The sequence below is a fragment of the Ovis aries genome, chromosome 10 (assembly GCF_016772045.2).
Source record: "Ovis aries strain OAR_USU_Benz2616 breed Rambouillet chromosome 10, ARS-UI_Ramb_v3.0, whole genome shotgun sequence".
In the NCBI taxonomy this organism is placed as follows: domain Eukaryota; kingdom Metazoa; phylum Chordata; class Mammalia; order Artiodactyla; family Bovidae; genus Ovis; species Ovis aries.
In genome coordinates this window covers 92,675-104,887 of record NC_056063.1, presented here as the reverse complement: position 1 = coordinate 104,887, position 12,213 = coordinate 92,675, and the positions used below count along the sequence as shown (strand labels likewise).

Genomic DNA, 12,213 nt, shown 5'->3' with positions numbered 1-12,213 from the left:
CATTTTCTAGTATTAATTTTATTTCAGTGGCAAAATCAACTGTCCATGGAGGGATAACAACTGTCCAAGAGGGATAACATCTACTCTCTCTCTCTCTCTCTCTCTCTCTCTCTCTCTCTATATATATATATATATATATATATATATATATATATATATAATTTATTTATTTATTTATTTACATTATAGCAAATAAATTATATGCTTACACTCAACAGATTATTTAGAAGATACATAAAATGGTGTGAATACTAATATAATGGATTGATAAAGACATTCATGTTAATTACACTAGGAGTAAAGAGCTATAGTTCTTGATATTTGACAATTTTATTTCCTTTTTTCCCCTTCTTTATTGAAGGATAGAGCATTAACTTTGTTCCTCGTGAAAGTGTGAATTTGGCCATATATTGGAAAAATCTCTTAAGACAGAAAGGCATTCTTAATTATTCGTTAAAATTGTAAAAGTTAAAGTCCACTGAAGTTCTTAGGTTTTCTCACTGCCATTGTAAAATACCATTATGAGAAAATATCTTAGAATGACAGTAAAGCCTAAAAAAATGCCTCTGTTACACAGGGTGGTATTTGTGAAACATTATGACATGTTAGGAAAATGTCATAATTTTTATTTTAAATAAAAGTTGTTTTTTTTTTTCAAAGTCACTTCACTTTATTTTACTTTACAATACTGTATTGGTTTTGTCATACATGGACATGAATCCGCCACTGGTGTACATGAGTTCCCAGTCCTGAAGCCCCCTTCCACCTCCCGTCCCATATCATGTCTCTGGATCATCCCCGTGCACCAGCCCCAAGCCTCCTGTATCCTTTATTGAACATAGACTGGCACTTCGTTTCTTACATGATAGTACACATACTTCAGTGTCATCCTCCCAAATCATCCCACCCTCTCCCTCTCCCTCAGAGTCCAAAAGTCTGTTCTATACATCTGTGTCTCTTTTGCTGTCTCTCATACAGGACTATCATTACCATCTTCCTAAATTCCATATATATGTGTTAGTATACTGTATTGGTGTTTTTCTTTCTGGCTTACTTCACTCTGTATAATCGGCTCCAGTTTCATCCATCTCATTAGAACTGATTCAAATGTATTATTTTTAATGACTGAGTAATACTCCATTGTGTATATGTACCACAGTTCAGATGAATAGATAAAAGTTTTAAAAGTCTAACTCTAGCATATTTCATTAATACACCTAAATTCTTTTGGAATTGTTGCTTATAGGCAACAGTATGACAGAAAGCCTCTGAAAAATTAATAAAGTCCAATCAAAATAGGATGTCATCATGTTGCCATGAATAATATATTTCCATCTATATAACAGAAATTTATTACTGCATCTAAAGAATTATTTGATCTAAGTATTGACCCATTTTATCAGATCTACTTGTGTCATATAAAAAAGAAAAAAGAAATTCATCCCATTAAATGGAAGATCAAAATAGAATTGACGATTTCATTTCTCCCAGAAATTGTATGGTTAACTAACAAATTTTGGACATATATTTTAAGTAATTTATAGCTCAAAAGTTTGAACAAGAATGTATAATGCTCTTCTATCAGGATTCTGCAAAATAAGAAAACTGCACTAAATATTTTGGTGTATTCTAGTCCATCTACATCAGCTCTCATCTCTATATTCCCCTTCTTAATACGTCTACCTCACATTTTTTAACATACCATAACAATGACAGGTAACAATATTGTATAAATGCAACATTATCAATGACAGTGCAGTAGGCTAAAACTACAGGCAAGTCCCATATCTTGACCCCTTCTCCTTGACACTTAAATACTTGAGTAGAAATATGGCATAACAATAGTAGATAATGGATTTTCCTGTAGCTCAGATGGTAAACAATCTCCTGCCTCCCAGGCCAGAGACTCGAGTTTGGTCCCTGGGTCAGGAAGATCCCCTGGAGAAGGAAATGGCAATCCGGTACTCTTGCCTGGAGAATCCCAAGGACAGAGGAATCTCATGGGTTACAATCTGTGGGATCGCAAAGAGCCGAACATTACTGAGTGACTTTCTCTCTCTCTCTAATCGTAGATATCACTGTATGGCTAAGGCAGAGAATATATGGGTCATAGATTGTATAGCTACACTCACAAAAAATAATGTTCAATAATCCCAGTAGGTATAAAATTCTGTGATAAACACAAAAACAGCAACTTTCAACCTTCTTGGATATCTCTGGCTTTATTTTATTTTATTTTTTTACCATTTTATTTATTTTTTTTTTTAGTTTTTTATTTTTTAAATTTTAAAATCTTTAATTCTTACATGCGTTCCCAAACATGAACCCCCCTCCCACCTCCCTCCCTATAACATCTCTCTGGGTCATCCCCATGCACCAGCCCCAAGCATGCTGCATCCTGCGTCAGACATAGACTGGCGATTCAATTCTTACATGATAGTATACATGTTACAATGCCATTCTCCCAAATCATCCCACCCTCTCCCTCTCCCTCTGAGTCCAAAAGTCCGTTATACACATCTGTGTCTCTTTCCCTGTCTTGCATACAGGGTCGTCATTGCCATCTTCCTAAATTCCATATATATGTGTTAGTATACTGTATTGGTGTTTTTCTTTCTGACTTACTTCACTCTGTATAATCGGCTCCAGTTTCATCCATCTCATCAGAACTGATTCAAATGAATTCTTTTTAACGGCTGAGTAATACTCCATTGTGTATATGTACCACAGCTTTCTTATCCATTCATCTGCTAATGGACATCTAGGTTGTTTCCATGTCATGGCTATTATAAACAGTGCTGCGATGAACATTGGGGTACATGTGTCTCTTTCAATTCTGGTTTCCTCAGTGTGTATGCCCAGAAGTGGGATTGCTGGGTCATACGGTAGATCTATTTGTAATTTTTTTAAGGAATCTCCACACTGTTCTCCATAGTGGCTGTACTGGTTTGCATTCCCACCAACAGTGTAGGAGGGTTCCCTTTCTCCACACCCTCTCCAGCATTTATTGCTTGCAGATTTTTGGATCGCAGCCATTCTGACTGGTGTGAAGTGGTACCTCATTGTGGTTTTGATTTGCATTTCTCTAATAATTAGTGATGTTGAGCATCTTTTCATGTGTTTGTTAGCCATCCGTATGTCTTCTTTGGAGAAATGTCTATTTAGTTCTTGGGCCCATTTTTTGATTGGGTCATTTACTTTTCTGGAATTGAGCTGCATAAGTTGCTTGTATATTTTTGAGATTAGTTGTTTGTCAGTTGCTTCATTTGCTATTATTTTCTCCCATTCAGAAGGCTGTCTTTTCACCTTGCTTATATTTTCCTTTGTTGTGCAGAAGCTTTTAATTTTAATTAGATCCCATTTGTTTATTTTTGCTTTTATTTCCAGAATTCTGGGAGGTGGATCATAGAGGATCCTGCTGTGATTTATGTCTGAGAGTGTTTTGCCTATGTTCTCCTCTAGGAGTTTTATAGTTTCTGGTCTTACATTTAGATCTTTAATCCATTTTGAGTTTATTTTTGTGTGCGGTGTTAGGAAGTGATCTAGTTTCATTCTTTTACAAGTGGTTGACCAGTTTTCCCAGCACCACTTGTTAAAGAGATTGTCTTTACTCCATTGTATATTCTTGCCTCCTTTGTCAAAGATAAGGTGTCCATATGTGTATGGATTTATCTCTGGGCTTTCTATTTTGTTCCATTGATCTATATGTCTGTCTTTGTGCCAGTACCATACTGTCTTGATGACTGTGGCTTTGTAGTAGAGCCTGAAGTCAGGCAAGTTGATTCCTCCAGTTCCATTCTTCTTTCTCAAGATTGCTTTGGCTATTCGAGGCTTTTTGTATTTCCATACAAATCTTGAAATTATTTGTTCTAGTTCTGTGAAAAATGTGGCTGATAGCTTGATAGGGATTGCATTGAATTTGTAAATTGCTTTGGGTAGTATACTCATTTTCACTATATTGATTCTTCCGATCCATGAACATGGTATATTTCTCCATCTATTAGTGTCCTCTTTGATTTCTTTCATCAGTGTTTTATAGTTTTCTATATATAGGTCTTTAGTTTCTTTAGGTAGATATATTCCTAAGTATTTTATTCTTTTCGTTGCAATGGTGAATGGAATTGTTCCTTAATTTCTTTTTCTACTTTCTCATTATTAGTGTATAGGAATGCAAGGGATTTCTGTGTGTTTATTTTATATCCTGCAACTTTACTATATTCATTGCTTAGCTCTAGTAATTTTCTGGTGGAGTCTTTAGGGTTTTCCATGTAGACGATCATGTCATCTGCAAACAGTGAGAGTTTTACTTCTTCTTTTCCAGTTTGGATTCCTTTTATTTCTTTTTCTGCTCTGATTGCTGTGGCCAGTAAATAAATAACCTAACTCTACAACTAAAGCAACTAGAAAAGGAAGAGTTGGAGAACCCCAGAGTTAGTAGAAGGAAAGAAATCTTAAAAATTAGGGCAGAAATAAATGCAAAAGAAACAAAAGAGACCATAGCAAAAATCAACAAAGCCAAAAGCTGGTTCTTTGAAAGGATAAATAAAATTGACAAACCATTAGCCAGACTCATCAAGAAGCAAAGAGAGAAAATCAAATCAATAAAATTAGAAATGAAAATGGAGAGATCACAACAGACAACACAGAAATACAAAGGATCATAAGAGACTACTATCAGCAGTTGTATGCCAATAAAATGGACAACGTGGAAGAAATGGACAAATTCTTAGAAAAGTACAATTTTCCAAAACTGAACCAGGAAGAAATAGAAAATCTTAACAGACCCATCACAAGCACAGAAATTGAAACTGTAATCAGAAATCTTCCAGCAAAATAAAGCCCAGGTCCAGACGGCTTCACAGCTGAATTCTACCAAAAATTTAGAGAAGAGCTAACACCTATCCTCCTCAAACTCTTCCAGAAAATTGCAGAGGAAGGTAAACTTCCAAACTCATTCTATGAGGCCACCATCACCCTAATACCAAAACCTGACAAAGATGTCACAAAAAAAGAAAACTACAGGCCAATATCACTGATGAACATAGATGCAAAAATCCTCAACAAAATTCTAGCAATCAGAATCCAACAACACATTAAGAAAGATCATACATGATGACCAAGTGGGCTTTATCCCAGGGATGCAAGGATTCTTCAATATCCGCAAATCAATCAATGTAATTCACCACATTAACAAATTGAAAAATAAAAACCATATGATTATCTCAATAGATGCAGAGAAGGCCTTTGACAAAATTCAACATCCATTTATGATAAAAACTCTCCAGAAAGCAGGAATAGAAGGAACATACCTCAACATAATAAAAGCTATCTATGACAAACCCACAGCAAACATTATCCTCAATGGTGAAAAATTGAAAGCATTTCCCCTAAAGTCAGGAACAAGACAAGGGTGTCCACTTTCACTGCTACTATTCAACATAGTTCAGGAAGTTTTGGCCACAGCAATCAGAGCAGAAAAATAAATAAAAGGAATCCAAATTGGATCTCTGGCTTTAGACATGTATTATGCACCAGGTAGCAATGCCACTCTAAACTTAGAACATAGCTATTCCTTTCTGACCCTCAGATTCCCTTATGTAAGACAGAGACTTCAACTAGAATACCTCCAAGTTCCTTTCCAGGTGATACAATCTGTCTCTATAAAATATGACCCTCCTGCTGTGTAAATCCATCCCAGTATTGGAAAGGACTTGAAAACTGTTTAAAAAAATACAGGGAGCTACTTCATCTTCAAAATAGTAATTGGGCTCTATGTGTTGGCTGTTTTAATCTTAAATAGAGGTGACATGAAGCCATCTAGATAGGATGAGATTCAGAAGACCAAACACTTTCAAACATAACTTTTGTGTGACCTGTTATTCCAATTCAGGAATCTAATAGAATGCTCATAGGAGAGGATATTTACATTTATTAGCCCTCCAGTAAGCAAAACAGATGTAAAAAGTTGCTGTTTTTGTTCTGTTGCTAAGTTGTGCTGACACTTTGCCACCCCATGGACTGCAGCAGGAACTTTTCTTCCTCTCTGTTCCCATGAAGGGAAACCATGGTTCCCTATCCATCACTCTCCAAGAATTTGCCCAATTTCATGCCCATTGAACCAGTGATGCTATCCAACCATCTCATCCTCTGCCACCCTCTTTTCCTTTTGGCCTCAATCTTTCCCAGCACCAGGGTCTTTTTCAATGAATTGGCAATTCTCATCAGGTGGCCAAAGTATTGGAGCTTCAGCTTCAGTATCAGTCCTTCCAATGAATATTCAGGGTTGATTTCCTTTAGGATGGACTTGTTGGATCTCCTTGCTATCCAAGGGACTCTAGGGAGTCTTCTCCAGCACCACAATTTGAAAGCATCAATAACCTCACATATGCAGAGGATGACTCTAACGGCAGAAAGTGAAGAGGAACTAACGAGTTTCTAAATGGGTGAAAGAAGAGAGTGAAAAAGCTTGCTCAAAACTCAACATTAAAGAAAACTAAGACCATGGCATCCGGTTCCATTACTACATGACAAATATGTTTGTCACTGCTCTCAAGATTCCCCTGTATCATAAAAGCAATCATGAATATATATAAATAAATAATTGGTGTGTCCAGTTCCAATGAAACTTTATAGATCAAGTATACTGACTGCTCCTCTAGATTAGATAACTGTATGTAAGTTAGCACCTGGGAAAACTAAATAACTATTAGGATGAATAAACTATCTTGACATACGTAAGTATAGAGAAATTTCATATACCAAAAAAAAATTGAATGAAATGTTTCACATAAAAATGTAAAAGCTATATGATTTTACTACTATATAACTCAAAATATCCAAATTAAAGGATCATACTGGACATCAATTTGTGATGGATATGGAGATGATTTCTGAGATCTTAATAATGCTTTTGCCTTTTTCTGAGAAAAGGGATATTTTCATGCCTGACGTTTATTTTCAGTATCATTTAGTAGATAAAGTTTTCTTGATAAAGCATACTCTAAAAATGTTTCCACAAAGTATTTTCACTGTCAAATTGTTAAAATCTAACAGTATCTTGTGCAAAAGAAGTGTGCATTATATATTTTTGGTATTGATGTGGTGCATAAGTTCTTGGAACATCTCAGTGTATCTTTATATTACCCGAAGTGATGCCCTGCTTGTAGAACAACCCTGTCTTTATGCCCTTACTAACTCCTGTAGTCATTCTCCCTGCTGCAGGGAGACATACTGAACTTTGGTACCCTATAGTGCAGTGAACCCTGTATCACAATATTCCATGTTTGAGGAACAGACAACTATGTTCTGTAAAAATAATGTCTGGGTAGACATTTGCTTACAGAATTTTACTGTCGCCAGGGGCACCAGAAAAACCCCAAATATAGATTATTTTTATCTTAATTGTATCTAAGGAAGACATTTTCTTCTTAAGACATGCTTTTAATTATTTTAAGATATCTATTTTTAATGAAACAAAAATCTCATTGGGTGATATTTTGTTATCCAACTTAAAATAATAAATGTAGGTACTCAAACATACTGCATGATTCTGTTTATGGGCAAGGCAAAGAACAGGAAACCACATGGAATAAAAAATAGATTAATGGTTTCCAGGGCTCAGGGAGGGAGGAAGGGGCAGTGATAGCTAATAACTATGAGCTTTTTATTGAACCGATGAAAAAGTTCTGGAAGTAGTGATAATGACTGAACAACCTGGAAAATATATTAAAAACCAAAGAACTGTACTTATTAAGATGATGAATTTTATGATTCAGGGATTACATTTCAATATGAAAAAAATACAACCAAAGTGCAGTAATATTCTTAAATGAGGTATAGAGGGAGAATGTTTCAAAAACACAGAGGAACTGGAAATGATGAAGGGGGTGAACTTTTTGAGTTCCCTTAAGTTTCCTCTTTAACTAGAGAAAAAGATAGTTTCAGGGTAATTGTGAAGCACACCATATAAACAGCCTGCAGTGTCCTTTCTACAACAGATCAATTTGGTGACAAGAGTGAAGTATAAAAACAATATTTGGCAAGTTGTTTGTGAATTCACATGGGAATATAGAGAAGTAGGAAAGTAATTAATGGAGTGTTTTAATAACACCAGCAGCCGGCTGCTGTTGCTACTGCTTTTAAGTCACTTCAGCCATGTCCGACTCTGTGCGACCCCATAGACAGCAGCCCACCAGACTCCTCTGTCCCTGGGATCCTCCAGACAAGAATACTGGAGTGGGTTGCCATTTCTTTCTCCAATGCATGCATGCATGCTAAGTCGCTTCTGTCGTGTCCAACTCAATGCGACCCTCCGGACAGCAGCCCACCAGGATCCTCTGTCCACGGGATTCTCTAGCAAGAATACTGGAGTGGGTTGTCATGTCCTTCCTCAAATAACACCAGCATCTAAGTGCAATAGCTTCTGTGATTTAAGTCATATTGTACCTAGTAAAATAAAAAGTCCTCTACCTATTGTTCAGCTACCTAAGATGTGTTCGTCTCAGGTAGGTTTCCAGATTCTAACTTAAAGAATATAGGAGAAAATACTTAGGTTTTTGAGGACAAAATGTAAATGAAGGCTTCTATGCTTGCTTGCTTATTAAACCTGTATTTTATGACTAGAAATAATCTTTTTTTTTTTTCTCAGAATCTCAGATTCTCAGAAGAATGTGTCTGAATAGGTTAATATCCACAATATTGCATTTTATTTTATTTTATTTGTTACTGGGTCACAAAAAAGCCTTTATTTCTTTTATTTTGGGGCAAGTGTATACGTGAATTTAAGGTATATTTTGTTTTATTTTATTGAAGGAATACTGCAGATATCACAATGAAAATAAAAACATGTACAACTTCATCTCCTTGTAAGCCATATGTCATGTTTACTTGGACCTGAAGGGGGAAATCTCTTGAGAAATCTGTATGCAGGTCAGGAAGCAACAGTTAGAACTGGACATGAAATAACAGACTGGTTCTAAATAGGAAAAGGGGTACGTCAAGGCTGTATATTGACACCCTGCTTATTTAACTTATATGCAAAGTACATCATGAAAAATGTTGGACTGGAAGAAACACAAGCTGGAATCAAGATTGCCAGGAGAAATATCAATAACCTCAGATATGCAGATGAAACTACCCTTATGGCAGAAAGTGAAGAGGAACAAAAAAGCCCTTGATGAAAGTGAAAGTGGAGAGTGAGAAAGTTCGCCTAAAGCTCAATATTCAGCAAATGAAGATCATGGCTTCTGGTCCCATCACTTCATGAGAAATAGATGGGGAAATACAGGAAACGGTGTCAAACATCATTATTTTGGGCTCCAAAATCACTGCAGATGGTGACTGCAGTCATGAAATTAAAAGACGCTTACTCCTTGGAAGAATAGTTATGACCAACCTAGATAGTATATTTAAAAACGGAGACATTACTTTGTCAACTAAGGTCCGTCTAGTCAAGGCTATGGTTTTTCCTGTGGTCATGCATGGATGTGACATTTGGACTGTGAAGAAGGCTGAGAGCCAAAGAATTGATGTTTTTGAACTGTGGTGTTGGAGAAGACTCTTGAGAGTCCCTTGGACTGCAAGGAGATCCAACCAGTCCATTCTGAAGGAGATCAACCCTGGGATTCCCTTGGAAGGAATGATGCTAAAGTCCACCTCATGTGAAGAGTTGACTCATTGGAAAAGACTCTGAGGCTGGGAAGGATTGGGGGCAGGAAGAGAAGAGGAGGACCGAGGATGAGATGGCTGGATGGCACCACTGACCTGATGGACGTGAGTCTGAGTGAAGTCCAGGAGTTGGTGATGAACAGGGAGGCCTGTAGTCCTGCGATTCATGGGGTCGCAAAAGTGAAGAGTTGACTCATTGGAAAAGACTCTGATGCTGGGAAGGATTGGGGGCAGGAAGAGAAGGGGAGGACCGAGGATGAGATGGCTGGATGGCACCACTGACCTGATGGACGTGAGTCTGAGTTGGACGTGAGTCCAGGAGTTGATGATGAACAGGGAGGCCTGTAGTCCTGCGATTCATGGGGTCGCAAAGAGTCAGACACGACTGAGTGACTGAACTGAACTCAACTGACCTGAGGGGGTGGGGTGGGGTGGGGGAATCCATTAAATGCATTCTATTCTTGTATACATTAAAATATAAACACATGCTCAAACACAAATACACACATATTGTATAGATAGAGGTCTATGTGTTTTAAAAGCATGTACTATCCTTAATTTCATTTCTGTTTTATAATGTAAAAAACGTTTAAAATATGAATTAATTCAAACGTATATGGTACATTCCATTGTCTTCACTCCCTTTTAGCCTTTTTCTTTCATTGGTCAAAAAAGTTATCTTTGACAACAACCACCCTACAAAGAGATAATGAACAACGTGAAAGAGAAATAATAATTTCTAGAATAGAAGAAGCAATAATTTTCTTACTTCATATCTCACCAAATACAAGATAAACTAAAACAGGTAACAAAATTATTTTTTATTATTACTAATTAGTAATATACTAACTACTTCTGGAACTAAGGCAAAGATTCTGCAACCAATCACATTTTTTTTCAGAAAAATGAATTATAATCACTTTCTGTATCCTACTGAATATATTCAAGCATAGGAAATTTTTAGTCTTATGTCTTAGAGTATGCTCTCCCCAACAGTAGTTTCTCTTCCATATGGTTTTGAACTGGTGAAAAAATGTAAATCCATTAAGATCTACACTCTGACATTAAAAATATATATATATTAAGGCTCAGAGAAGAGCTTGTAGAAAGAAACACACTTTATAAATGACATCTAGATTTACATCAAACTTTCTCAAAGGTCTTTTTCGAATAATTTTAATTACTGCAGAATAGACAGCTATGCCTCTTTGAAGAGAGGGTGCATGGGTAGAATATTGCTGCTTTTAAAAAGATTACAGAAAAAAAATGTTCTGCCTTATGATATTTTACAGATGCGCAGAAGTGTTACCACATGCAAGTGTCATTGTCTTCATCATATTCTCAGAAGTTTATGCAAAAATAAAGAAGAATGGATAGAGGGAATTGTTCCTCCTTGACTGAATTCATTTTCCTGGGAATTACTGATAACACTGAGAACAAAGTGATTCTATTTACAATGTTTCTCCTTATTTATCTCATCAATATTCTGGCAAATCTTGAAATGATAATCCTGATTAGGACGGATCCCCAGCTGCACACATCCATGTACTTTTTCCTCAGCCACCTCTCCTTCTGTGGCCTCTGCAATTCCACAGCAATTGGGCTGAAGATGCTGATGGAAATATTTATAAAGAACAAAACTGCCCCCTTCTATGGCTGTGCTCTGTAATTCTTGGTCTTCTGTATGTTTCCAGATTCTGAATCTCTACTGTGGACAGTGATGGTCTGCGACTTGTACAGGCCATCAGCAGCCCCTTGTTCTATGCAGTCAGTATATTCAGAAGGGTGTGCTTCCTGCTCATGGCTGGGGTTTACCTGGTGGAGATAACAGTTTCTCAGATACACACAGCATTAACATTCCATTTATGCTTCTGTGGGTCAAATGTGATTAACCATTTTCTGTGTAATTTACATCGGCTTTTATTTATTTGTTTGTTTGTTTGTTTGTTTATCTTTTCCTGTCCTGCTTAGATACACAGGCCAATGAGTTAGTGATATTCACTGCTTTGGGTTTTATTGAACTGAGTACTATTTTAGGAGTAGTTGCTCATATTTTTTGATATAAATTTATTCATTTTAATTGAAGGTTAATTACTTTACAATATTGTATTGGTTTTGCCATACATCAACGTGAATCAGCCACAGGTACAGGCGTGTTCCCAATCCTGAAACATCCCCCATCCTCCCTCCCCATACCATCCCTCTGGGTCAGCCCAGTGCACCAGCCCCAAGCATCCAGTATCATGCATTGAACCTGGACTGGTGATTCATTTCAGATATGATATTACACATGTTTCAATACCATTCTCCCAAATCATCCCACTCTTTCACTCTCCCACAAAGTCCAAAAGCCTGTTCCATACATCTGTGTCTCTTTTGCTGTCTGGCATACAGGGTTATTGTTACCATCTTTCTAAATTCCATATATATGTGTTAGTATACTGAATTGGTGTTTTTCTTTCTGGCTTACCTTACTCTGTATAACAGGCTCCGGTTTCATCCACCTGATTAGAACTGATTCAAATGCATTCTTTTTAATGGCCGAGT

At 36.7% G+C, this 12,213-nt stretch overlaps 1 pseudogene; it reads left to right on the top strand.

The window, feature by feature from the left end:
• Window positions 1-11,035: 11,035 nt before the first annotated feature.
• LOC121820499 (olfactory receptor 5W2-like) lies at window positions 11,036-11,730 on the top strand (annotated as a pseudogene).
• Window positions 11,731-12,213: the final 483 nt, after the last annotated feature.